Raw genomic sequence first — 25,568 nt, 5'->3', positions numbered from 1 at the left:
ACAAACTGTGGGCAGTGGGTGGGGAGTGGTGCTCTGGTTGAAGCCAAGCTTTCAGCGTAGAAGAGGAGGAGACTCCAGGGGTCCTAGGAGAGACCCTGGAGTTTGCACAACCCAGGAAACCATTCACAGTTTGGCCAACAAGGACAGTAAGGCTGAAGGACCTAGCCTCCAAGGAGAGTAGAAACTGGGGAAGTAGGCTAATTTTCATATACAAGTAAATCTGTACATCCTACCTGGCAGTTATTTGCTTGTAGCATATAGTTTTCTAAATGGTATTTGCATTGCAATAAACCCACCTTTAAGCCACAGACACTCCAAGCTTCTTGCTGTAAAGTGGGAAACTCCTGAATCCTTGGCTTGATCTCTGACTGGGCAGAGAAAAGCTGTAGAGATGCTGAATGTAGTTTGCTGGAGAGAGGTATGTGGTCCCTGTCAATGCATTTTAGGGTTTTACACAACAGGAGGAGAACTATGTAACAAATGGATAAAAGCTAAGATCAGACCAATTTTACAAACTGGTTCAGGAGTTGCTTTTAATACTTAATGATACTATTTTTTTAAAAAACACAAAAATAACCATTTACATCAAGAATAGAAGAACAAGAAACCTAACTTGCTTTTAAGACAGAGGTTGAAATTATTATTATTGGAGACTTGTTTGGTGTACTTGCCTCTGGCAAAGAAGGTTCTTTCTCAGGCTTTTAGCTGCCACACAGCTGTGCTGAGCACATGTGGGTATGCTCTCAAATGACCTGCATGTCCCTTTGTCCCTGGAGTGTGAGGCTGGCATATCACTGGTTAGTACTTCTCCCCTTTACAGTCTTTGAACTTCCTAGGAAAAACGTTTGGTAAGAAAGCTGGAGGTACAAATACTGTTGGGTCTAAGATAAACAGGCTGAATAAGTTTTTTTCTGTTTTATATTTTTCTCTGGTCAACTGTGTGAAATGGAATCTGACTCACATTTTTGAATGGCGTAGGATGAGAATCCTAAATCCATACTATGCCAATTCAGCTAAAAGGTGTTTTTTTATTTTAATGGAGTAATGGAGAACTCAATACAGAATTAAACTCTAAAACTTGGTCTCCTTTTGACACATGACAGCAGAAGGATTTCCTGGGTCATCAAGTCAGGTTCCTAGTTGGTGAAAAATACATTTCACACATTCTCATTAATTAACTTAGCATTTTATATTATAAAGCCATGACTCTTAGTTGGACTACTCCACTTTGTCATTGTTTTGATCAGGTTTCTCTGAGGAGGGAGAGCTTTCCAAAACAGAAGATAATCTTTTTAGGTCTCTGGGACCTGGGCTGTGAAATTCAGTTTTTGTGCTCATCTGTTCTTGAAGATTAAGATTAAGTGTAAAATCTGCATGTTAGGGGTGTGGGCATGGCCTTCTTAACGTATTAGCTTAATGGTTTCTGTCCAGCTAATCAGTGGAGGCAGAACTTACTTAGATTCTGTGGTGATAAGATCAACTTGTAGAAACCTGTGGTTCTGGTAGTGATCCTGAGTTCAGTTCCACATTCTGAATATTTGCATTTCTTCTGATCATGCTTAGGCTGAATGGCCTCGAACTTCCTAAGACTGCTTTTTCTCAGAAATCAAAATCTGAAAACAGATCATAGCACAGAATATAAAATATTATAGTTTAATTGTCTGATCTGTAATTCTAAAAAAAAAAAAAAAAGAGTATTAGCTAACTCCCTGTAAAGAAGGACCTCCCTAGCATACAGTCATGCAAAAAACCTTTCAGCAATGGAGAAAGAAGCAGAAAAGGCAGCCTTCATAAAGATGTATTTGAGTTGTATGGATTAGAATGGGTTTGGGATTAATATTTGATAACTGAAAACTACCTTTTTCATGTGGACTGGAGGAAGACTTTTTATCAGATTTAGTTAAGTACTTGGCCTTTTGGGTGGATGGAAAGGGCTACTGATTGCTGGATATTGACTAATTTCAGCTGGCGGTGCAGAGGAAGAAGTATGAAAAAGTCTATCAATCATGTTCGCTGTTATGACAGAGCAATTTAGCAGTTATACCCCAACAGACAGGGATGCTTCTTGAACTGGAGCATTTGGCACTGTATACAAACCTAATGGAATTCTTTGTACTTTCAGAGCATTGCCTAAATCTTATAAATCTTGTCCCAGCACACAGTAAAATTAATGTAAAGGAATCTGTAGATTCAGTCTTGATTTTGAAAGAAGCTGCTTTTTACATTTGGGTTAATACATTAGAGGAAAAAAAAAAAACCACCGCAGGAGGAGAGAATAACTAAGGTGGTGTATATGCATTTGAAATAATGTAATAAACACCTTCAAAATGTTAAAATAGCCTTTTATTCAGTATTTTATTGATCTGTGACAGTTTTGAAAATTTTCACGAGAGAAAAACATTCAGGTTTCATTGTCTGTGCTTGAGATCACCTGTTCATGTTGAATTGTACAAAGTAAAGGCAGATATGTGTTTTAATCCTTATCAAGGACTGTAGTTTTGAAATAGTGTGGAAGAAGTTACCTCTGAAGGGAGGTTCACAGGCTGTGAGTGAACTGGGATATTTCTGTTCAGTTTTGTATTTTGAGTACTACCTAAGTTTTCCCAATCTTGCCTCAACACATAAATTAGTATAAACGACTCTGTAGTCTTGACCTTGAAAGAAGCTGCCTCTGTACTGTCTACCATCTCTGGTTATAACTATTCCAGTAGGTGCTGTGCTCAGAGGAGGTCATTACTAATATTGAATACCCATTTGTGTTGCTGATTACTGGCAGTGCTGCTTTTTTAAGAGTTAAATGTGTGTCTTATTCTGTATTCATGTATGCACATAAGAAAAAAAAATTGTCCCAGACAGTTCACTGAGCACCCCAGTTAAGTCTAAATGCATGGGACACCATTTCGAGTACGGGAGGGTGAAGAAAGCTTTCTGGTGAAGATTAAGATCTCCATCTGTTAAGTTTGCACTGATGATAAAACACATGCTCCCAGTTGGAACAAGATGCATTAAAAGAGCAATTTCACTTCTACTGCCTAGCAACAATGTCATTGAGCACCTGCAATAGTTTAAACATTAAGCATAATTGGCTTTGCTTGACATAAATCTGTAGTTTTGTAAATAAGAGCAGTTGAGTTTCCATGTAATACCAATTAGCTATAAGGAATGCTTTGTTTGCTGAAGCCTGCAGCTTTGCAGAGGAAAGAGGGAGCTGTTAAGGCTCAGCAGTATTAGTCAGAAGATAGAACCCAGATCAGACATTACATAGACTTCACAAGCATCCTTGTGCAAACTATTTAATCTGAGTCGGGTTCCCTGTCTGTGAAAGGAAGAATAACATTTGGAACTTTTTTTTGTAAAGAACTCCGTGTCTGATTAAAATAACTTGCAAATAATTTTACAGCATTAAATTGAGCTCTGTGTGTCTGTGCTAGATTTCTTTTCTCTTCTTTTAGATGGAGCTAATATTGCATCTGGAAGGGTTGTGTAACTTCTCTAGAATTGCTCACTTTCTGCCAATTTCAGCAAAAAGAGGTGCACAACCCACCTGATACAAAAATCAGTCTTGTTCAACATCTGTGGGAAATCAGTTGGAAAGATACAGCCTTCCTCATGTCCCTGCAACAGAGCTGCATAGCAGAACAAAGTCTTTTAGGCTTCAGCTTGGTGTCTGTTTGCTTCAACATATACTAGGTGTACCTTGGTGGGAAAAACCATAACTTCCAGAGGGTGTTTTGAAAGACTGCTTGTATTTAATCTTCAAAAATAAAAATAGGTCCTCAAGTTTCCTCACCACATCTCTATTCTTAATAGAGTAAAAATTACCTCTTGCTTTATTCCTACTTGGTCTCTATGAAGTCTTACCACAGAAGTAATATTTTATTGGTTTGGTACTTCAAATTATTCTAGTTTTGGTCTTTCTAACCCTAAGTATAGATTTTCTTAATTCAGAGAAAGTTGACATCTGAACCTTATGCAGTCTACCAGTACTGGTGCTGGCTTTAAAAAAAAAAAAGTTAGTTAATCAGTTCTTATAAATAGCGGGAGCTGAACTAAGAGAAATTTATCTGATAATGGTCCTTCTGTGTTTTGGGGATGCTTCATCTCTGCAGAGTGCTGGAGAATGCACACAAAGAGAAACAAATTGTACAGACAAGCCATGTTTTTGTTGGGGGTGTGCATGCTCTCAAAAAGAAAAGCAAAAATGTTTTTAAAGTGACTAAAATGTTCTTAAGTGCAAAAATATTCTTAAAATAAAATAATCCTATTTTTTGGAGGTTAAAACAAAAAAGAGTAAGTATACCTATAGTTTGACTGGAGAGTAGTTTACCCTCTTTCCAAACACCAGGATTTTTGTGTAGAGCCAATATATGTTCAGTTCAACCATCTAATACCCTTCTGAGGGAAGAACACATCTCTATAAAGTATTTCAGTTATTAACTTTACAGCTTGGGAACTAGTATCCTTTCCTGTTACTCCTGAAACTCCTGTTAGAGTTCTTGCTCTGCCACATTTGGTACAGTTTAGCTTAGAACAGTGGTTGGAAACTGAGTCTTATACCCAGCAGTTGGATGGAGATCAAATGTGGGTGTGTATATGTTCTGAGACTACTCTTTTTTATTTAATGAAAAATAAAATTATTTTTCCTTTGTTCAACTCAGAAGAAGAAATGTTTTGAAATCTGAAACAAACAAAAAAGCAGTGACCAGGAAACAAAAAGAAAAACACTAAGCAGTCAACATTTATTCTACCTGCTTTTATAGCCCGTGGAAAAAGCATCTTTTGAAAACACATCCTGAATGCTTTCATTGTCATGTCATGTGAATTTCAGAAGCAAGATCTCTGATAAGGTTGGGGATGGTAGTTATAGGTGCACTTTAGTCTGGAAAAAAAAAAAAGCACAGAAAGTTCTCTCAGGTTTGTTTTTCAGATGGTCAATGAATGCAATATGAATATACTGTCTATTTAGCTGGCTGGCAGAAAGAAGAAACCTTTGATATCAAATGAAATCATAAATTCAAAGCGAATCTTGAATAGTACAGCAAAGGTTGCCAGAGGGTGCTGCTTGAAAGCTAATCCAGTATTACCTGCAATTCTGAATTTCTTTACATTGGCTCATGGTGTTTTCCTGTTGTCTTAAAATTGTTCCTTTTAAAATGTTCAGTATATCAGTTAAATGTAGAAACCTGAGATAACTTAATAACTTGCTGACAGATGACAACCCCTTCAACAAGCTTTGTCACTGTTTATAAAGAGTTGTCACTTAATGGAAACTTTTTAAGCTTCAACTCTTTAAACTAAACTTTAATGTCGGGTTTACTGTATAAAACCTTAAACACCATGAAGTTCTGCATGTGTATTCTGTGAAAAAGAGGTAAGGGAACATTCATCACTTTAGGGAGACACTTCACTGCAGAGATCCAAATACACAAATTATGCAGGTTTTGCAAAAATAAGCAAATACCTTCAGCAACAGCAGCATACTGTACTAACAGGGGAAGAAGGGGATTATTACTGATTCACAAATGGTGTTGCTTCATTATGGAAGAGCTTTCTGTGCTGTTTGGAATAGGAGATTCATTTTTATCAGGGTATGTGAGAGTGAATGAAGTTTACAACACACAGATTTTATTATTTTTAAGAGTAAATACCGTTGCAGTGAGGGAAAACAAAATATTTATTTCTTCTACATGAACTTAAAGAGGATAGTTTTGTACTGTTGCCTGAAATAGTTGTAGGGTATATCTTAATAGATCCAACCTTTTTTTTTTTTTATTTTAACTTTTTCCTCTAGTTCCAATGTGAATTATCAGTTAAGAGAAAATTCTTCACTCAGAGGGTGGTGAAGCACTGGCACAGGTTGCCCAGAGAAGCTGTGGATGCCCCATCCCTGGAGGTGTTCAAGGCCAGGCTGGATGGGGGTTTTGGGCAACCTGGGCTGGTGGGAGGTGTCCCTGCCCATGGCAGGGGGATTGGAAGTAGGTCCCTTGATCTTTAAGGTCCCTTCCAACCCAAACCAGTCTGTGATTCTGTGACTGATTATTGTCTTTACAAAGTTTGTTCATCTGATTAATAGCTTAGGTGAACTGTTCTCTGCTCAGTATTTACAGCAGTTCCTGTTGTAAATGTAGTTAACTACATCACGGTGACTTTGCTTTGGTTCTTTCTCCCAGTTAGCTTGTTCAAGCTGTCTTCTTATGCAGTCAGTGATTGTTATGCCTACCTTTCAACATTCTTCAGAAAACAATTTTCACTTTCATCAAGCCTTTTTAAGATGCAGTGAATTTTAAATAATCACTTGTGCAGATACTCATAATTTTTTTGAGATATTAGTGCAGTTCCGAAACAAGCTCAGGCATGTAGATCCTTCAAAAATGCTCGGAGAGAGTGGCCCAATTTAAATTATCTATTGAATGCTCAAACACAAATTGCACATGAAATCCCCAAGCTTCAAGGATCTCTGGCAGGTCACATCCTACCAGTCACTCAAACATTTAGTCAGTGCTACCCCCATGCACCTATGAAACTGAGGCTGTTTGACACCTCTGAGAATATTTCTCATGTTAGATCTGTTGTAAATGAGCACATGGTCCAGAATAATTAATGGTAACACTTCAGTCCTTTTTTGACAGAGTTGTGTTTCTTATGCAGTTTGTGTTGGTCTGTCTATTTAACTGCAATCAGCCATGCCTGAAAGACAGGAAAGAACAAGACGGACAAGTGTGTCAGTGAGTGAACCTCTTTTCTGTAATTAGAAATGCACAGGGAATAAATTATTCTCTAATTCAAGCTGTCCAGCTCACACTAATAATAACAACCCAAGAAGCAATCTGTTTATAAAAATTAAAACTGAATTTGTGAGACTAGTGCAAGACGGGTTTTGCTGTGTGGTCTTGTTCTAGTTTATCATGTTTACAGGGCTCTACCAGGGCATTACAAGTCCTGCTGGCTGCACTACACCACGATTTCATGTACGCATTTTCTACCATGTAAGATTAGCTAAAACTGTCTTAATCAGAGTTTAGCTCTAGCAACTCTGGGACAAATTTTTCCCTGCTAAATTAACAGTAGGTAAGGAACAAATGCCACAGCATTTGAGCAAACTTGGCCTAAGTCTTTTTTTCTTCTTTTGTGGACATCTAATACTACTGCATTCATTTGTCTTCTAACTTGTATGGGGCAAGACATTTTTTGTGGAGGTACTACGAAGAAACCTAGCTCGGTTCTTAGTTTCATTGTCATAAATATAATTTCTCTGAGCTTATTTGTATCTCTAATGATTAAGGGTTTCATATAAATTACTCAAGAGTGTGCCTTACAACGTTTAAGTAATGATAGTATTAAAATTTGAGGAATCAGGGAGGTTCTGAAGACTATTAATATCACAGCCGTAAGACTAATATATAAACTCCTCCTTCTCTGGGCTCTTCAGAGGGTCTTGAACTTTTGGGCCCCAAAGTATTTGACTCAATGGACTTCAACTCTTGATATTTTTTCTTTTTCTAAACTTGCATAGGCCTTAATGATGTTTACCTTCTAATTGTAGCACCTGATTAAGAACAGAAAAGCTGAATGCTGGAGAGTGCAAAGCATGCTTACTTGACTTGAGCTTGGGTTTAAATAGAAATCTAACTCCTTGAGAGTAGAGGAGGTGCCAGTTAACTTTCCAGCAGACAGCCTGAAAATGAGTGTGCAGTCTCCATTTTAAAACTGGGAAAGTAATCAGGTCTTGGGATTAGATATGTTACTTATACTCCTTTAGAGCCAAAAGCTATAAAGAAACTGCTCAGAACATGAACAGCTGTCATAAAGCATCCCTGACATTTTTAAGCAATCTCAGATCTTTGGATGAAGAGTCATGATAGTAACTCTTATTTTTGGAATGCTGAAACATACACAATGAATTCTCTCTGTCAGACAACATGTTTCAGAAGAGAGTATTGACTACAAGTCAGCCTAACAGGTATCATTTTTTTATTATTGTTAAATCTCAGCAAATAACTTGAGCCATTTTGTTTTTCATATGAAGCATATGTGTTATGGTCAGTTGCTGATCTGAAAGTACAGATGAGATCCAAAGGAGAGAACAAAAGCTATATAAGTTTTTTTTGTCTTATTTATATATGTACATCACTTCAAACCAAGTAGAACAAGCTAGAAGTATGCTTTGAATCACTGGCCAGTAATTCAGAGTACCTAATTAATTTAATTGCAAACCACGAAATTCTCAAATTAATTTATTATTCAAATGTATTCATGCACTTCCCTCCCTCAGGGCTTTCCCCCCTTTAAAAAAAAAAAAAAAAAGCCTTTAAGCCTTTTCAGTGCATTTCAGTTTTGTGAATGTCTTAAACATGAACAAAAGAATAGCTATAGTGTCAGACCTGTGATCTAACAGCATGTGAGGGAAATACATGGAGGAGAACATAACACCCTTTCTGGTAATGCCCTGCCAGGCACTCAGGCTGAAAGAGTCAACCTGAGTTCTGTGTTTCTGGTCATCCCGGCAGTTTATGTAACTAATCTTGATACTAATATGAATTAAACATCATACAAATTGCTAGTTTACCGTGTTCTAGTGAAATGTGTTATTTAAGATACTTGTTTGCAGTTTGGTTTCAGTATCTCTCAGCAAGCTACCTTTGCTCTTGCAGGTTTCTATGCCTTGAAAGTTTTGAAGTCAGTGATGGCCCAGCTGTCACTGATCAGGCTTCTGAAAGTGGTAGGAAGTGCAAAAAGGATGAAGAACAGGCAGTAAGTGCACAGATCACTTACCTTTACTCCTCAAATATTGCTTCGTATGGACAATTTTTGTATGGATAACCCTTCCCATGGCTTTGTACTTCGATGCCTAACATCAGCTAACAAAAGGAGTTGGGGACAGAGGAGGGGCCTGGGGCTTCTCCTGGTGTAGCCTCTCACTGTAGGCATGAAATAAGTCATGTGCTGTCAGAGCTTGAGCTTTTGAAGTCTGCAAAAAAAACAATGCATGAGTGATTTGAAATTTGCTTTTAAATCTATTAGTAGGGAATTCCTTCCAAGAAAAAATAGCTTGATCTCATTCTTTTTGTTGTAGTAAGCAAGGCACTTCTTTTTCGATGGCAGAATTGGGTCTGACCTTTTGTCATATGACAGAATAAATAAAGATGAGTTGATGCTAACATCTCAGCTTCCTACACCTTCATGTGAACCTAAATCTCTCACATGACCTGACCTCAAAATAGGACGTGTAGAAGTAGACTTCCTAGAGTATTTGTTTTGTCTTCCCTTGCCTTGTTCAGCTTTCATCCCACTAGTGCCCTCAAACCTTTGATATGAAGAGCAACCCATGGCATTACAGATATTCTCTTGTTATTTTGGTTCCTTTGGATGCTTTTGACTGGCAGCTCCTCAGGGTTCTTGTGTTGACATCTCTGTTCCTGCTTGCCTGTTCTCTCACCTGTTATGGCACAAGGGTCTTTTCTATTTGCCCCGTTGCACACCCTGCTCCAATCCAGGCTTTCTGCACATCTCATCAGAAGCAATTCTACTTTCCCGTCTCCCTCCGAGGATCTGTCACCCAGCCTTGCTCCTCACTGCATTATTAAGCACGCAGCAGATGCCAAGCAAACTTGGTAGAAACTGTATTCAAAGAGTGTTTCTCTTTTGGTGCCTGTGGTTGGCTGTTCCCCTGCTCTCCAGTTTGCTCCTGTACGCACAGGTGTGTGTGTTTGTGTCTGTGCACATTGGGGATTGGGCTACGGTGGGAATCATCACTACCCGTGTCCTTGCACATTCCCCACTCTTTGTCAAATCTGCTTTTTTTTTTTTTCTATCTGCCAGCTAGATGATGCCTCTACTGCATTTGAGGAACAGTGGGGACATCCAGTGGTCACATGGGTTAAAATTAATTACTATGGATCCTGTCAGCAAGATCAAATTTCCAAGCCTTCTTGTTTTCTCAGTGTTTGACTTGTTTTTCATCATAGCTCATTATGCTGTAAAGTGCCTGACAGAAGGTTGGGATGACTTCTTTCTCTTGTCTTCCCCCCACCACTACCACCCATGTGATGTTGTTTCATATCTATCAACAACTGAAATCAGGAAATTGGGTCTTTTCTCAGAAGAAAGTGGGAATATCTTTTAATTGCATTTCAAATGGAGAATTTGGGAGAAAGAGTAAGGGAAATATTAGCTATCATCCTGAATGCATAACACTGGAATAATGAGTAAATATATTATTTCTAGAGGGGATAGGTATTTTTCCAAAAAAAAAAAAAAAAAAGTTTTGATGAGAAGTAATCATTACTCAAACTTTTTATGGAGCTTTTTCAATTTACCTCATGCGAAATTCATGCATACACTGGTTCATCCTGTAGTCTGTAATGAGACAGAGGAGCTGTCTCATTCCCTCTTCTGAATGTGGTGGTGATCATATTCAGCCACTTAGTGCCATTTCTGGAGCTACTAATCTTCTAGTTAGTAGCATCAGAACACCAAAATGTCTATCTGCTGTGCATCGGTGTAGCCAACTTTGATGCTACCTTGTTTTGTTCAGATATATGAAAAAAGAATATCACCCCCCCCCCAATTTTAGAGAACACATGAAAATCTAATTTCATTCATTTTTTTCATTAGAAAAAAGAAGATAATTTTACGTAATATTACTATAATCTTCTTAGCCCATCTGATTCTGTAAGCACTGTTTTTTGTTTTTGTTTTCAAACTACAAACTAATTTAAATAAAATCTGATCGCTCCTGTGCAGTTTCTTGTTTTTATGTTAAGATAAAATTTGTGGAAGCTATGGGAGAAATTATCGTAGAGGCCACTGGCTGAATCATAAAATGTCTTTTAATTTTTTTTTTTGTCCTTTAATGGAGTACTGTTGGGTAATTCCTCCTGGAAAGGATCTAGCTCTGTAATAAACCCTTGTGAAGGACCGTTGTAACATTTGGTACAGCTCTCAACAACTTTTTCCTAGATTTGCATATGGTACCTAGGTGGCAGTGACCAGTAAAAATGCCTTAAATATTTGCCAAAATAAAATGCACAAATGAAGCAAGAGGAAGGTAATGGATTTAAAACATATTGACAAAAGATTGTGATTTACTCATTTAAATAATGAGTAAAGTTCTTTTAAGGAAAAAGCATTTATATGAAACGCATGTCATCTGAGCAAGTTGCACTAAATTATGTCCACTTCATTTGTGAAATGGCAGTTGGCTTCTGCCAGTGTATCATGATGGTCAAATTTCAACAGATCTTAATTCTGCTTGAGTAATGAAAATTGTGGGAATGCCAGACTGAAAAAGTCGTGTTGTTCTCCCATCTTCTCTTCTATTTCTGCCAATATTCTCCCATGCAAATTCATCTTCAATCCCTGCTTCAAATATTTGGACAAACATCATAAAGTAATGATAGGCATGACTGAATTTGTTAGAAATATGCATTTATATACCTATCTGAATTCCTAAAACCAAGTTCCTCTTTAGGTCAGTCCTGCACCTTTTATTGTCTGATGGAAATCTTCTGGATATTGTTCCTACTGATACCAGGTTTTGAAAGAAATTGTTTCTAAGAGCAGAATAAATTTTATGTACATGTTTTTTACACGTCACTGACAATGCAATGTTGACCATTCTCACTATTTCTTTAAAATAAAATGGCATAGTAGAACATTTGAGGGGATAGTCAGGAAATTTCAGGGCTACCCAACGTGTGTATTTGGCTATAAATCAGTTCAGAAGCAGAGTTTAGGACTATGAGACAGCTTACATGTTTCCTCCGCTTCTTTCTGGAGGGAGCTGCTGCTTATACTTAACATCTCCAAACAACCTACAGTAATATGCATTTGAAGTTCTGCCAAAGGAAAGTGTAACAGTGTTTGACAGTAGCAGATATTGTGAAGATAGGAAGATTTTTTGTTTGTTTTTTTCATTTCTTGAGATGAGCCTTTCCGTTTTTGCTTGAAGTTTTGCTTGATTAATGCATTCATTAAAGAGAAGTGACGGTAATGATTAAACAAAAACATCTTCAAAATGCAGAGTTCATTTCAACCCATTTGGTTTTGTTGCACATAAATTGGATTGGCATTGCATCCTGCACAGCAGGTACTTCACTTGAAATCAAAGACAGATGCTTTTATAGGATTAGAAAGGATATCTTGAGAGGTGGAGGAAGAGAGTGAGGTTTGGAGGTTTTGTTGCTTTCTTTTTTTTTTTTTGTACTTTTTAGCAATAAGGGTAAATGAATAGTGATAATACTGCTGTTTTGTCTGCCTTGAGAACTAATAATACTGTTTGCTTACAATTAAAAGGAAATAAAAGCTCCATTGTAGCTTGAATTGTTAACAAATCAAGAATACTTAATTGAGAATCTTTCCCTTGTAAATAGCTAATGACACCTGCATCTATTTGAATTTTAATGCTAAATATCTCTGAATGAAAATATTTGACTGCTGAGTCATATCAGGCAGCCACATTAAATCCTTTTTTAATTATTATCCTGCAGTGTACATGTCTTTAAGAGATTCCCAAAGAGTTTAACCTAGTATATGCTCAAACAGAAGCCTGTGAGGGAACTGCAGCTTGGAAGGGATTGTTGCTGGTTATCGTAAATACAACCATAGCCTGTCTCTGGCATGGGTGATCTTGGAGACTGAGCTGTGAGCAGAAGTGCCGAAGGTGCTGATTTTCCTCTGTTGCCCTGCAGGCAGATGACTAAGGAAGCAAAGAGAGGGACAGGCCTTGGGTCACTTCTACAATTCTGGTGGTACCTGCCACTTAAAATGCCCGTTTTGAACACTTTTTAAGAGGTGCTACCTACACGAGTCATGAGCACCCTATAAAAATCAAGTTTGGGTGAAATATCACCTCGAGCACCTAGCTCCCATTTGTCAGCAAGCAACAAGCCAGCATTTCCTGCAGAACATCTTAAGATTGCTTGGTAAGAAAAATGGTTGCATCATGTCACATTGACTCTGGTCTCCTGAGCTGGAGTGCATTCCTACTATTCTGTTGTGCCTAATCACCAAAATTTCTGCACATTATAGCCTTTCTAATGGTGACTATTGTAGCTTGCACTGTTCTCTACTTTACACACATCCATTCCATATTTATAGCTTTCCAAAATATTTAATCTTTCTAAGGCATAGTTTGAAGAGCTGTTTCTGCCTCTTTTACCACAAAGCATCAAAAAGATTAGCTTTTCCCATGGTAAACATATTTTATTTCTTTTAATTCTGTATTATCTTTAGTCAAATATTAGCCTGGCCAGTTTTAAGAGAGTGGAAGGGAGGAGCAGCTTGCTGTGAAAATTTACTTTTTTTTTTTTTAATTATTTTAGTATTGCTGTTAATTTCCTTAATGTATCCAAAGATTCTGATTACGTTCATGGTTCACTTCTGTGTGTTATTTAAATACCACACATGGAGGTTTGCTAACCCCAGAAAAGAACATTGCTGGTGCATTTTCAAACAAAGAAAAGAATACTGAGAAACAAGAAATACCACGTAATCCAAGCAATTCAAATTTTTCTTCAGTTAATATCGTTTGATAACATCATTTCATGTCCTTTCAGTTTTGTATTGGTTGTTAAATAATATCAGTTACTTCTGGATCATGAGAATCATGACTCTGATGGACTCCTGCTTCAGCTTTAATACCTGGTTTCATTTTGCTGCCTGATTTAGCAGAGGGGATCTGACGTGTTCAGTACAGTTTGTATGAGTGTACTGTGACCCATGTGACTTTTTTAAATCATGGAGTCCTAAAAGGGGTGCATGGGAGGTGTCGGAGGATGGGGGTTCTTCTTCCTATTATTTATTTTTTTACATTTCATAAATTTTATCTTTAACGTATATAGTTTACAGAATGTAAGAATTACATTTAGATTCTGATTATCATACCATATTAAGGATAGCATTTTGTCACTCATGACTTCACTGCTGCAGAAATATTCTTAATCTTGAAATTATAATTATAGTCCCAGACTCTTACGTGACTTTACTTTCAAAGCTGATTTCTATTGCGAGTTTAACCATGTATTTTTCTCTTACTTAAAGGCATTTTAAAGTTTGTCTAGCAGTAAAATTCTTTGTTGCATATGAATGGTGAAATGAATTTTCACTTGTGTTACTTTTTTGTTCTGTTTTTTGGAATAAAGGATCAGTATTAACCTATATAGTGCACGTAGCCTGGACCAAAGAAATAAATCAATCTGCTTCTGTTCTTTTTTTTTTCTTGTCCTATTTGAGAAATAAACTTTGTCATTTAGCTATATGTAGAGCAATAAATGTCTTTTTTGTAGTGATTCTTATTCAATTCTCAAATCAAGCTCCACATTCCCAAGGAAGGTGTTCAATCCTGGAAATGAATAGACAGGTTGAAAGCAAAAATACAGATCAGGAATTATAAAGGTAGTTTTTCTATTCCTAGCAGATAATAACGATCAATATTTTTGCATAAGAAGAGTCAGGTTGCTTTTTCTGCTCTCGTTATTAGTATACAGGCTATTTAAATGGTTAAGATTTTCAACAACTCCTCCGTAGTAAAATGTTTGCTTTCCATTGAACTTTTGTGAGAGAGATTTTTGATGCATTCTTTTAAATTCATGAACAGAGAAACAGTTTGCTTACTCAAGAACAGTATCCCCATTAAGAAAAGATGTGGTATTTATCATTTAGCAATCAACTTAATTGCCTTCGATTATGAAATTGGCTTGGATTTTTGGGTTTCCGCCACCACAGTTTTTAATAGCATAAATGAATTTTTCATAGAATGAGAATGAAAAAAGTTCAAAAATTATGAATTCTGAGATACGTTTTTCTACTGTGCATTCTTCTGGACTCCTGCTGGAAATCACTGAGTCATACGTTGTTATTGCTTGTCAGAAGACCCATCCAGATGGAAAGTCTTTCTATTGTGTATTAGCAGAGGCTGTAGGAAGCCAGAAATAGGGAAATGGGGACAAGCCTGAGATCTCCCAAATGTGAAAATAAGAAGCACATGATCAGCCTCACACAGGGACTTCAGAAGGAATTTTACTCCTGCCTGGCTTCAGTAGGAGCTCAGCTATCAATACAGTCACGATACTGTGAGCCTTCTTCCTGATCCACACAAGTTTTTAAGCTAATTTTCTCCAATGTAGAGCAGAGTCTACCACAGGTTGGGCAATTCCTGTTAGGTTGATCTGAGTGCTTACTAATTGCAAAAATGAAATCTGAGCGAGCGGCAGAACCAACAGAGGAAATATGGATGCTTTCCTGAAGGCACCACTTTTACGTGGTCATGTCACTAAGTACCTGAGAACCTTTACTTTTGTCAACTTGGAGGTGTTTTTGAATATAAAATATGTAGGTCTTTCAGTATCTCTGTTATTAATGCAGTAGGGTAGCTTTTCTCATAGGTATAAAGGTAACTTCTGTCAGTATAGATTTTTTTTCCATATTGGAGGAAAATCTACAATAGTTTATGACAATTTAACAATGACCAATTTATGGTTGATTGTATCACAGGTATTTCATTAAAAAAAAAAAAAGTTGCAAAATACCCCTTAACTTTCTGTACTAGCAAATTTTGGTTACTTGTAATCTGCTATAGGATCTAGTATTCGCAAATAGCATTTGGCTTCATAACTTACATATTGTTTTCACAGTCTTTCTCTGCTCCTGTGGTCTGAATGCTAACATATCACTAGAGTTAATTTTTAGAGAGATTCAGGAGATTTTCTAAAAATAAACAAGTCTTGAGAATAATGTGGAGTTTAAAAACAACAAAAACAAAACCAAACACCCTTATGTTGCCCTCTTTCTGTTTTGAGCATTGATTTTCTTGTTGGACTTTTTTTTTGGGGGGGGGGAGGGGAGGTCAATTTGTTTGTTTTGTTTTTAATAGGCAATTTATCATGCAATTCGTTAATGCCACTGATTATCATGGTTATGTGAAAGACTAATCAGAAAAATGTATTTCTCTATGTATTTGAAAACTGTTACTTAATTCTAAATAAAACTTAAAATCCTCCCTGTGGAAGACAGTGATGAAAACAAAGTTTGCTATTGGATTTCATGTTCTCTGTTACAGAAGAAGAGAAAAATGTGAAAGTGTTACTGCAATAATGTTTTATGGTTCTTTTTGCTATTTTTGGGGGGAGGGGGAAGTTGGCCTGAGAAAGAAGGAAATAGTTGCAAATACGATTGTATATAAATCAATTTAAAAGTTTAAAAGTAAAATTTGTAGGTTATCTTCAAAATGATCAGAATCTGCATTTGTCTAAATTTCTCTAAAAATTAATTCTGAGGCCGACTTAATTTAGGAATTTTATAATCTAGGAAAACTAGGTTGCTATCTGACACCCACTAGTAAATGCTGACTTCTCCCAGCAGTAACTGCTGTGTGTACTTGTAGCTGTCATGAGATCATGCGGAAGTGTTGTCTGATAATAGCTGCATTTTTGACTTACCTGTCAAATTTGAGAAGAGGTATTGACAGTATGCGTGGTTCAAAAGGGATGGATGTGGATGTATAAAGTGTATGTCTAACAAAGACAGCTGGAAATGTATGAGTTAATTGTATATTGTTTTGTACTAGGGTAAATTTTTAATCCTATTGCAAATGTGCTTTTTCAGTGAAGGAAGTAATTGATATTTGGGACACAGAGGGACATAAATATTTTATTCAATCTCCTAAAAATAAAAGGAGTCATGTGGGTTCTTTCATGAACTTATATGTTTATAAGGTTTATGATGAAGGAATTTATTCATGAATGTCGAGAAGCAAAGAAACCACCAGCAACAACAGCATCCTAAATCAGTTGAGACGGTAGTGACTTACATAGTTTTGTTTTAGATCTGCTTTTACTTTTCTGGGAAGGGAGCTTGTAAACACTCACTCCTTTGAAAATAAGTAAAAATCTCTGCAGGTGGTGACACACCTTTTTCTCTTAGTTTACTAAATCCCATCACCAATTCCTGTGTTCCCATCCCTCTTTGACATTGACAATGTGGTATAGAGGTACCAATATGATCTGGAAGAAAAGACGGGATTTTTTTTATTTTTTCTGAAGGAACTTTTTTTCTGAGACACTAATTGGTCCTTTCTTGACAGAGCAAAAGTGGCTCAAGTTAACTGCATAGTACTTGGTGTTCATTTTCTTGAAATGGAGTTTAAAAAAAAAAAAGGCAAAACACTGTACTGAGGCTTTTTTTAGACTGAAAAACCTTGTTATTGCTGAAACCATGACTGGAGCTTCTGGACACAAATGTGCCAGTAGCATCATGTACCTTATGTAGTTGTTGGTTGTTTTTTAAGGCTTTGTATTCAGGGATCTAAAAAACAAAACATCAAAATGACATAGTAGTCTTGTATTTAGTCACACTGCCGGCAGAGTTGTGTCAGGCTAGATGCAAGTGGTGCATGACACTGTTGATCATTCTGGGTTAGAGAATCAAAGCATCCTCCCAATCCACCTAATTTTTACCCTAAATTTCCCTAAGAAACGTCCTGTGGCATTTCCTAACACACCCACACACCATTTTTTCTTTTAAATGAGAACAGAAATGTGAAGGGGGTACATGAAACACAGCTTTTACCTGTGTTCACACCGGCTGTGCTAACCCCATTTGTAAGCCACAGCAAAGCACAACCATTGCTTGCCCTGCTGTACTTGGGGCAGAGCTGGTACCCACCACCAGCATCTCTTTAGGGACAGCCGTGATTAGAGTGGTAAGCCTAAATAATGTAGTGGAAAAAAAAAAATTTGCAAGTGCCTTCAGGTCACTGCATTTTCCCCTTTCTTTAAAAATTAGCCACTGACAATGCCTGTCTGTGCATGTGTGAACTCAGAGTGGGGCACGGCCTGTCTGACTTGGGAGGAAGAGGAGAGTTAGTGCAGGTGCAGGTGTGATGTGGAGGTGTGAGCATCATCCTGAGCATGGTTAGCAGGGGGTTGTCAGCCTTGTCAGAGCCTGTCCTCCACCCCCAGTTAAAGAGAAGGTAAATCAAGAATTGCTTTGAAAAAGCTCACCAAAAGCAAGTATAATAGGTTTACTAAATCTGATCAGCGCATTGCACTGTCTGCTCCCTGTTTATCCAACTTTGATAATGTTATCATCAATCCCTCATGAAAATATTTTGCTTAAAATCTGTGGTGTAGCCTCAGTTCTTTTTTTTCTCTCATTGTACTGCTTGCTGCCATTTGAGCACAGCACATTATTTAAAAACAGTGAAAATATAGATTGGGTGATCTGTCTCTTTTAGACCATTCAGTGATGAAATTTCTACTGTACTACTTTATTGTGACATTACCTGACTAGATAAAGCCATTTTCTGTCTGAGAAAGGAGAGAAGCTGGCAGTGTCTACATAAATCATGTTACTTGTTTCATACTGAGACAGGGGTTCCCAAAGGGAGACCCTCGGGGACACTTCCCTCCTCAACAGAAAACAAACAGAGACGCAGCCCGTTTCTGAGGGAGGGGGCTGATCAGTTTTATAATGCTGTTGTTATTGCAATAACCATTTGTGGTCCAAATATTGCTGTTCAGTTTAACAGATAGCCCAATAGCTATTAAAAAGTAAAGCACATATGAAAGAAATACACTCTCCTTCCACCCGCAGCTTTTCCCCAAGCTCTTAGCATCATCATTGGGCTCCAGTTCCATAGGAATGAATGGATATCTTAAAATAATAAAACACTGGTCTGTTAATGCTAAAATTATGGCCCAGTTGAATATTATTTTGCAGTATTAGTGTGGTAGATGTCAGATCAGTTTGCAAAAGAAGCAGTTTTGATAACTCCTTTTTTTGTGAACTGTTCACCCCTAGATCCTAATTTGCTTCATAAAAAGCAGGTAAAATTCTTATCCTTGTTTTGCAGATGGAGGACTGTGGTCTTTAGATATAACTGAATGGTGGAGCTGGACAGGATTTCTGGCAAAAACTACTTTTTGTCAGAAAACATTGATTCATTAAAGCTCTTTTGCAGAAGCATATGCTTTGGTGAAACTCCTGGCACAAAGTCTTCCCTATGTGTGGAACAGAATTTAAAGAGAGAATTTCTGTTCTAGTAGAGAAATGAGCATAGACCTTCCTCCGTTGCTGTGCGAGGTCTCCTGTTGGAGCTGTCACACCTGTGGAAGTGACCACCCATAAAACCTGGAGTCTGTGTAGCCCAGTGGTGAGCTCACCTCCTCGGTTCGGGCACTACATGGACATGAACTGGGATCTCCTGTTTCCCACATGAACATCCTAAGCTCCAAGCTTTTGGTGTGTTGCACATTTTTTTTCCCTCACAAATTTTTAAAATTGTCTTTTTGCTAAGAATCTGCAGCTTCCCCCCCCTCCCCCAGTTTCTTTTTCTTAAGCCTCTGTTATGACATCTGCATAAGAGCTGAAAAGAGTCCTTCCAATGCACTTAGCTGCTGGAGAAGGCCATCTCTTCACTGTAGAGCCAACCACTATGCACCATGTTGCTTGCTGCTGCCTCCAGCAGGGACACCACAGACCTGGAAAAGACCTTCAAGATCATCAGGTCCAATCATCAACCTGACCTACCGAGTCCCATCATTAAACCATGTCCCTAACACCACATCTTTTATATAGGGATGGGGACTCCACCACTTCCCTGCAGCCTGTTGCAATGCTTGACCACCCTCTCTGTGAAATTCTTCCTAATGTCCCATCTAAACCTCCCCTGGAACTACTTGAGGCCATTTTCTCACCTCCTATCACTTGTCACCTGAGAAAAAAAGACAGACAACCACCTCTTTACAGGCTCCTTTCAGGTAAATGTAGAGAGTGACGAGGTCTCCCCTCAGCCTCCTTTTCTCCAGACTAAACAACCCCCATTCCCTCAGTCACTCCTCATGTCTTGTTTTCTAGTCCCTTCACAAGCTTCGTGGCTCTACTCTGCAGCAACCAACTACCTCAGTGTGGTTCTTCAGAGCGGAGCCATGGGGCAGCCCAGCCCAGCCCATGGTTCTGCAAGGCGCTGCAGCTGAAGGCATGGTGCTACCTGGGGCTGCATTTTGCTGTCCCCTCCAGGTGCTGTGCTCTGAGTCCCCTCTGTGTGGTAGGGAGTGAGGAAGGGGTCACTTTTCCAGAGTATCCTTTGCAAGAAGGACATGTGGTCTGACCCTTCCCTGCAGGCCTTTTTGAGGCTTTCCTTACACCCTTGCCAAGCAAGTATTTGGAATCACACTGTGGACAAATGCAAAGCAGTGTAACAGTGCAAAGCCATGTAGGCTGAAGAGCTAGAACTCAGAAGAATTAATTCATACTTGGCAGAGAAAACACTTTGTTCTGTCCTTCCCATAGTTACTGGGAAGAAACTACTGGCAACATCCTAGAAATCAATAACTCTGTGTATGCACAGTGTTTCTGGTGAAGTTGTACGAATATCCTTACTGCCGTTCTGAGCCTCTACACATAGGATCTGTTGGAGGCTTTGATCTGCAATGAACTGCCACAACACTAACAATAGTATTCTGCACTTTTTAGTATCTGCTACCCAACTCACAACTCCTGTGTGGAGACTGAACAAAACAACCTGATGTGTCTGAACAGCTGGCAGGTTAGTCTGTCTTTCCACAAGTGGGGGAAGCGGAGATCTGAAAGACTAGGTGATATGCCCATGGTCACACGGGAGGCCTGCTGCGCACCAGAGACCGAGCACATGAGCGTTGGCTCCTTTGGCATGCAGAATGTGCTTGGCACCTTGCAGGAGAGCACTGCAAGTCTCCCGATGGATGCTCTGTTCCCTGCCTTGCCCACATTACCACATCCCCACCTAGAGGCTCAGAACTTTAGGAAGAAATTAAAATGTAAAAAATATGCTACCTCTTACAGCTGGTTTTGTTTCTTTTTTTTTAAACATGTCTTTTTTTTTCTTTTTTTTTCTTTTTTTTTTTTTGTGCTTGTACACCCACTTTGTTCTCCAGCTCCATTCAAAATACCCAGGACTCTGTAGTCAACTGATTAGTGTATTCTGGGGTCTTTTCTCCTTTGTTAAAATGCTGCTGGCTGTTCTGTACCTGCTACTTTATGTCCTTCCCCCCTCTCGTATATAGCCACCTATATCATATGGAAAGGATCAAACAGTTTTGATTTTTCCCAATGATACTGAGAAATGCAATATTTATCACAGGTTACTTGCAGAGAAGAAGAAAGGAGAATCTACGAATGTTCCCTTCAGCTGTGTTTCTGTCAAGGCACCGTGTATGTCCCAGTCCACCTCTGTTTTGCTCAGTGTGTTAGTTCTGCTCACTACAAGGTGTAATGCAGCAAGACTGATCAAGTCAGTTGCCCACTGGCCATGCGAAGGAGGAAAAACAACCAAAGCTGGTTGTTAGTTATCCCCACTAAAGTGCTAAACAAATCTCCCAGCAGCTAAACTCCCTTCCCTTTTTATTACTTACAGTACCTTGTAAATCAAATATTTATTAACTGAAAACAGCTTTGCTCACTGACTGATCTTGCAAACACGGGACAAATCCGCCGCAGCTGGCTACTAGCCAATTGCTTATTCAGGCTGCTAAAGGAAATCAGCCTGCTGGAAAGATAAACTATGTGATGATTTTTCTCCCCCTCCTCCTCTCCCCATTACTGCACAGGAACAAACTGCTGGCATCACTACTTCGCCTGCCATCTTTACCTTTCATGAAAGCAAGTGAGTTTGAATGAGGTCACTACTACTCTTTTGAAGAGGACCTTATTTCCACCGTGCCTGTGTCAAAACAGAGCTTTTGTGGTTTGAACTTGCAGGAGTATGCACAGATACTGTTTCAATTAGCATATCAGGTCCATCGTACGGTGAAATGAAAAGATCCTTTAAGTATCTCTTTCCATAATTGCCATCTGATCATCTCTTACCATCTACCGTCTTCTGCCTGCGTGTTAATCCATGGGGTCCTCAACAGTCCAGCTGTAGCAAGCTGAAGCCCTTGGATGCTGAGGGATAACAGTGTACAAAGAACAAAACTAAATTCACCCTCACTTTCTCTTTCTCTGGAAGCGTTGCTGGTAAACTTGAAAGATTTTTACATCACTTCAGGCTTTGCATTTTGTTGCTCTAATGAAGGTGATTTGCTGGCCGTTGTCTAATAAATATCCCTGGGGACCCCTGAGTGAAAACGCAGTTGCACGCAGTCGCTGAAAAGGAAGCAACAAAACAAATAGGGACTGCAGGCATTTAAGCAACTCTAAAAGGAGTCACTCCTGGGTGCTATTTCCTCCCTCAGCAACACCAGAGTTGACATCTGCAAGCATGCATGTTGCAATAAACACACACAGCTGGCTAGGTGTGTCACACACAGGTTTCAGTGCCCCTTTTTGCATGTGAGGATCTGCACCTCATACCCTGAAGTTTTGCTCAAAAGCTCTGCAGTGATGCTCCTGTCTTCTGCATTTGCATCGATTTCACTGGTTATTACCAAAAGGACTTCAGATCTTATTAATGCTTTGTGTAATTATCTTCGTTCTCTCCCTAGCACTAGTTGAAAGGGGTAAGCAGAGGTCCACAGCAGCACTTTCATCCAGCCCGAGCCAGCAGCTAGCTTCTGGACATGTCTCTTGTTTTCCCCTGGCATGCATGGGTTGCTTGCTCACCTCTGTCCAGGCACTACCACTTCTGCTGCACTTTGAGCTTTTTAGCAACTCTGTGAATCCATATATCTGTGCAATAAGTCCTTCAGCAGAGGCTGCACTTAGAGAAGGAGGGGGTCACTGCTGGAAGGGGGCAGGGTCATTGATATATGTTACTGGAGTTACGGATGACCCTCAGACAGTGGGTTCTTGTCAGGCTAACCACATTTTTTTTTTTTCCAAAGGCTAAAAAACATAATCGTGTCTGGGTCTTCTGGCCTATCCCTGTATGAAATATTGCTATTACTTTCCCTTTTTCATTTTTATACCTTTGAATACTTGAAGATGGATATTCTCTGTCTTTAATCACTTTGCCAAGCTGGAAGTATTTATATATTAAAAATCTACATTTTATATTTGTGACAAGACACATGAGCATTACTGAGCAAGCAGCAACTGCCAGAACCCACAAATCTCTATGTTTGTTTTACATCCAGCGAGCCGGGACAGTATATTTTATGGCATGCATTAACAAGATGGTCATCTGAGACTCCTCATTTAGATAGCAAATAGCCACCAAGTTACTGTTGTTTTTTTTAAATTATTTTTGAATGCGCATGAACTATTGCCTCAAAAGATCCCTGCATACATAGCAAGACTGGAGTAGAGAAATGCACGAAATCCACGAAAAGCTGCCCAGTCTGTCTGTAATAGCCAAAGCAGAGGGTATTCCATTTAACAGCACTTTAAAATATATATAGTGTTATTCTGAGCTTTAGTAATTGATGACTTTATAAAACTATTTGACAAGATACTGTTCCTGGCTCCACCACAGGCCTGTCTACCCGTGAAAGCTGATCTGACTGATGGAGACACAGCTATAAATCACAACAGCTAGCTTAAGTTCTTCTATGTGCAAACGGTCGTCCTCACTATCAGGAACACATCCCTACTTATTTAAATCCATGAAGTGAGGAAAGTGAGGAATTTGGCAAGGAAACCCAACTTTCCTTGCCAGCTGAATCATCTGTGTGCTTCATCTCAGCTGCCAGGCCTCACTCCCAGGCCATGGAGACCCTTCTGCGCACGAGGCCTCACTGGTGTTTCTGCTTGAGGGAGCCATTACGAACACCTCCCGGTTACTGGGTTACTGGTTAACTGGAGCAGGATGGTCACCGTCTGCACCTCCTCCCCGCTTCCTGCCCCAGCTGCGGGGGCCAGGATGTTTGTCTTACCTCAGTAGCTGATGGATGCGGAGGTGACGGTTGTCGTGCTGTGCATGACACAGGCACCAAGAGGTCATGGCACCACATTTATTGTGGCCCTTTCCTGGATGAGAGCCTGTTTATTCCTCTGTGCTGGCCTGAGGTTTCGGGTCTCTTCCTGCTCTGTGCTGGGACATCTGCCACCAACTGTGAAAATGTTTTGAGGAAAAACTTGGACTCCAAAGTGTGTCCAGAATTGCATTGTGCTCACAGGTCTTGGACACTGACCTGGCAGATTTTTGTTGGCCTGCTCTAGACCGGGTATTTAAGTCCAGAAATGTACTGAAACTGGTGCTTTCTTGCACAAGGCTTTCCTGTTGCCATGAAGTGGTGTTTTGTCAATGAAAAAGAAAGGGAGGGATGGAATGAAGGAAGAGAGAGAGAAAGAAAAAAGAGAGAGAGAGAAAGAGAGAAAGAGAGAGAGAAAGAGAGAGAGAAAGAGAAAGAGAAAGAGAGAGAAAGAGAAAGAGAAAGAGAAAGAGAAAGAGAAAGAGAAAGAGAAAGAGAAAGAGAAAGAGAAAGAGAAAGAGAAAGAGAAAGAGAAAGAGAAAGAGAAAGAGAAAGAGAAAGAGAAAGAGAAAGAGAGAGAGAGAGAGAGAGAGAGAGAAAGGAAGGAAGGAAGGAAGGAAGGAAGGAAGGAAGGAAGGAAGGAAGGAAGGAAGGAAGGAAGGAAGGAAGGAAGGAAGGAAGGAAGGAAGGAAGGAAGGAAGGAAGGAAGGAAGGAAGGAAGGAAGGAAGGAAGGAAGGAAGGAAGGAAGGAAGGAAGGAAGGAAGGAAGGAAGGAAGGAAGGAAGGAAACTCCTTGTGTTGTATATTGTGATGAATTTCTTGTGTGTGAGAACAGGCCTTGTGTACTGTTAATCCAGGTATCACCTGATCACCTGTAGCTTCAGTGCACCTCTTACAGGAACGATTATTTACTTGACGTATGCTGTTAGCTATTCTGAAATTGCATTTTTTAATTTAAGTATATATATATTTTTAGTTTGCCTTAAACTGTGATTTTCCACATACTCTCTGACAATAGAAACTACCAGCTACAGGCTCTCTGGGCTCTCTTTGCTTTGTTATTCCTAATGTTTTGGATAAAAGGATTTAGGTCAAAGCAGAGACAACCTAAGTGCTCTAGTTAGGAAGTAACTGTACCTGTGAAAAACAAAATGGCCCTCACATTGCTCATTTTCAGCCAATCCTTAGGTATACCACCCAGCTGAGAAACAACCCTGGGCAGGTCATGGTGGGGTCATTTTAAAGCCAAATCAGTTCCCCCATCAGGCCATCTGTGCAGCGATAACAGCTGTTATAGCCACAGGGGTTGCAGAGTGGTCAGCCAGGCTGGGGAGAAAGAGGGAGCCTAGGGAGTGATAAGAAACATAGCAGTCAGACAAGAAACACAGAACCCTAGAGCTGGGCTTGCTACAAGTGCTGCCACCCTGGCTCGGTCAAGGAAGCTGCAGCACTGCTCCTCCTGCTTGTCCTTGGCCAAGAAGAGATCTGCTACAACACCTGCCCAGTGTTGTAACAGCACTCACCATCCTATACAGCAGAGGAGGGAATTAAAAAGCAAAGCTTTTTCCACTCATGTTTCAGCAGGGCAGTGAACCAGCCTAACCCTTGCAACCCAAAGAATGCTTCAGCCTGATGCAGTGGCTGGCTTTCTTCGAGCCCTGTGAGGAGGGGAGGTGATGCTGGCATGCAGCCGTGTTGGTAATTCACCTCCCTCCCCCGCAGGCTGGCTCAGAAAAACTT

At 39.3% G+C, this 25,568-nt stretch overlaps 2 long non-coding RNA genes across 2 annotated transcripts; both read right to left on the bottom strand.

The window, feature by feature from the left end:
- Positions 1-517: 517 nt before the first annotated feature.
- On the bottom strand, positions 518-10,153 carry LOC125182029 (uncharacterized). Its single transcript, XR_007160929.2, has 4 exons — positions 8,773-10,153; positions 4,749-4,879; positions 1,456-1,613; positions 518-832 (listed from the first exon to the last, which is right to left on the bottom strand). It is a non-coding gene; the product is annotated as an uncharacterized lncRNA (long non-coding RNA).
- Positions 10,154-21,808: 11,655 nt separating this feature from the next.
- On the bottom strand, positions 21,809-24,688 carry LOC136791054 (uncharacterized). The gene is made up of 2 exons (XR_010832216.1): positions 23,790-24,688; positions 21,809-22,122 (listed from the first exon to the last, which is right to left on the bottom strand). It is a non-coding gene; the product is annotated as an uncharacterized lncRNA (long non-coding RNA).
- Positions 24,689-25,568: the final 880 nt, after the last annotated feature.

This window comes from Anser cygnoides, chromosome 1, assembly GCF_040182565.1.
Source record: "Anser cygnoides isolate HZ-2024a breed goose chromosome 1, Taihu_goose_T2T_genome, whole genome shotgun sequence".
Taxonomy (NCBI): domain Eukaryota; kingdom Metazoa; phylum Chordata; class Aves; order Anseriformes; family Anatidae; genus Anser; species Anser cygnoides.
Note: the sequence above shows the minus strand (reverse complement) of the source record. Positions and strands in the feature narration are given on the sequence as shown.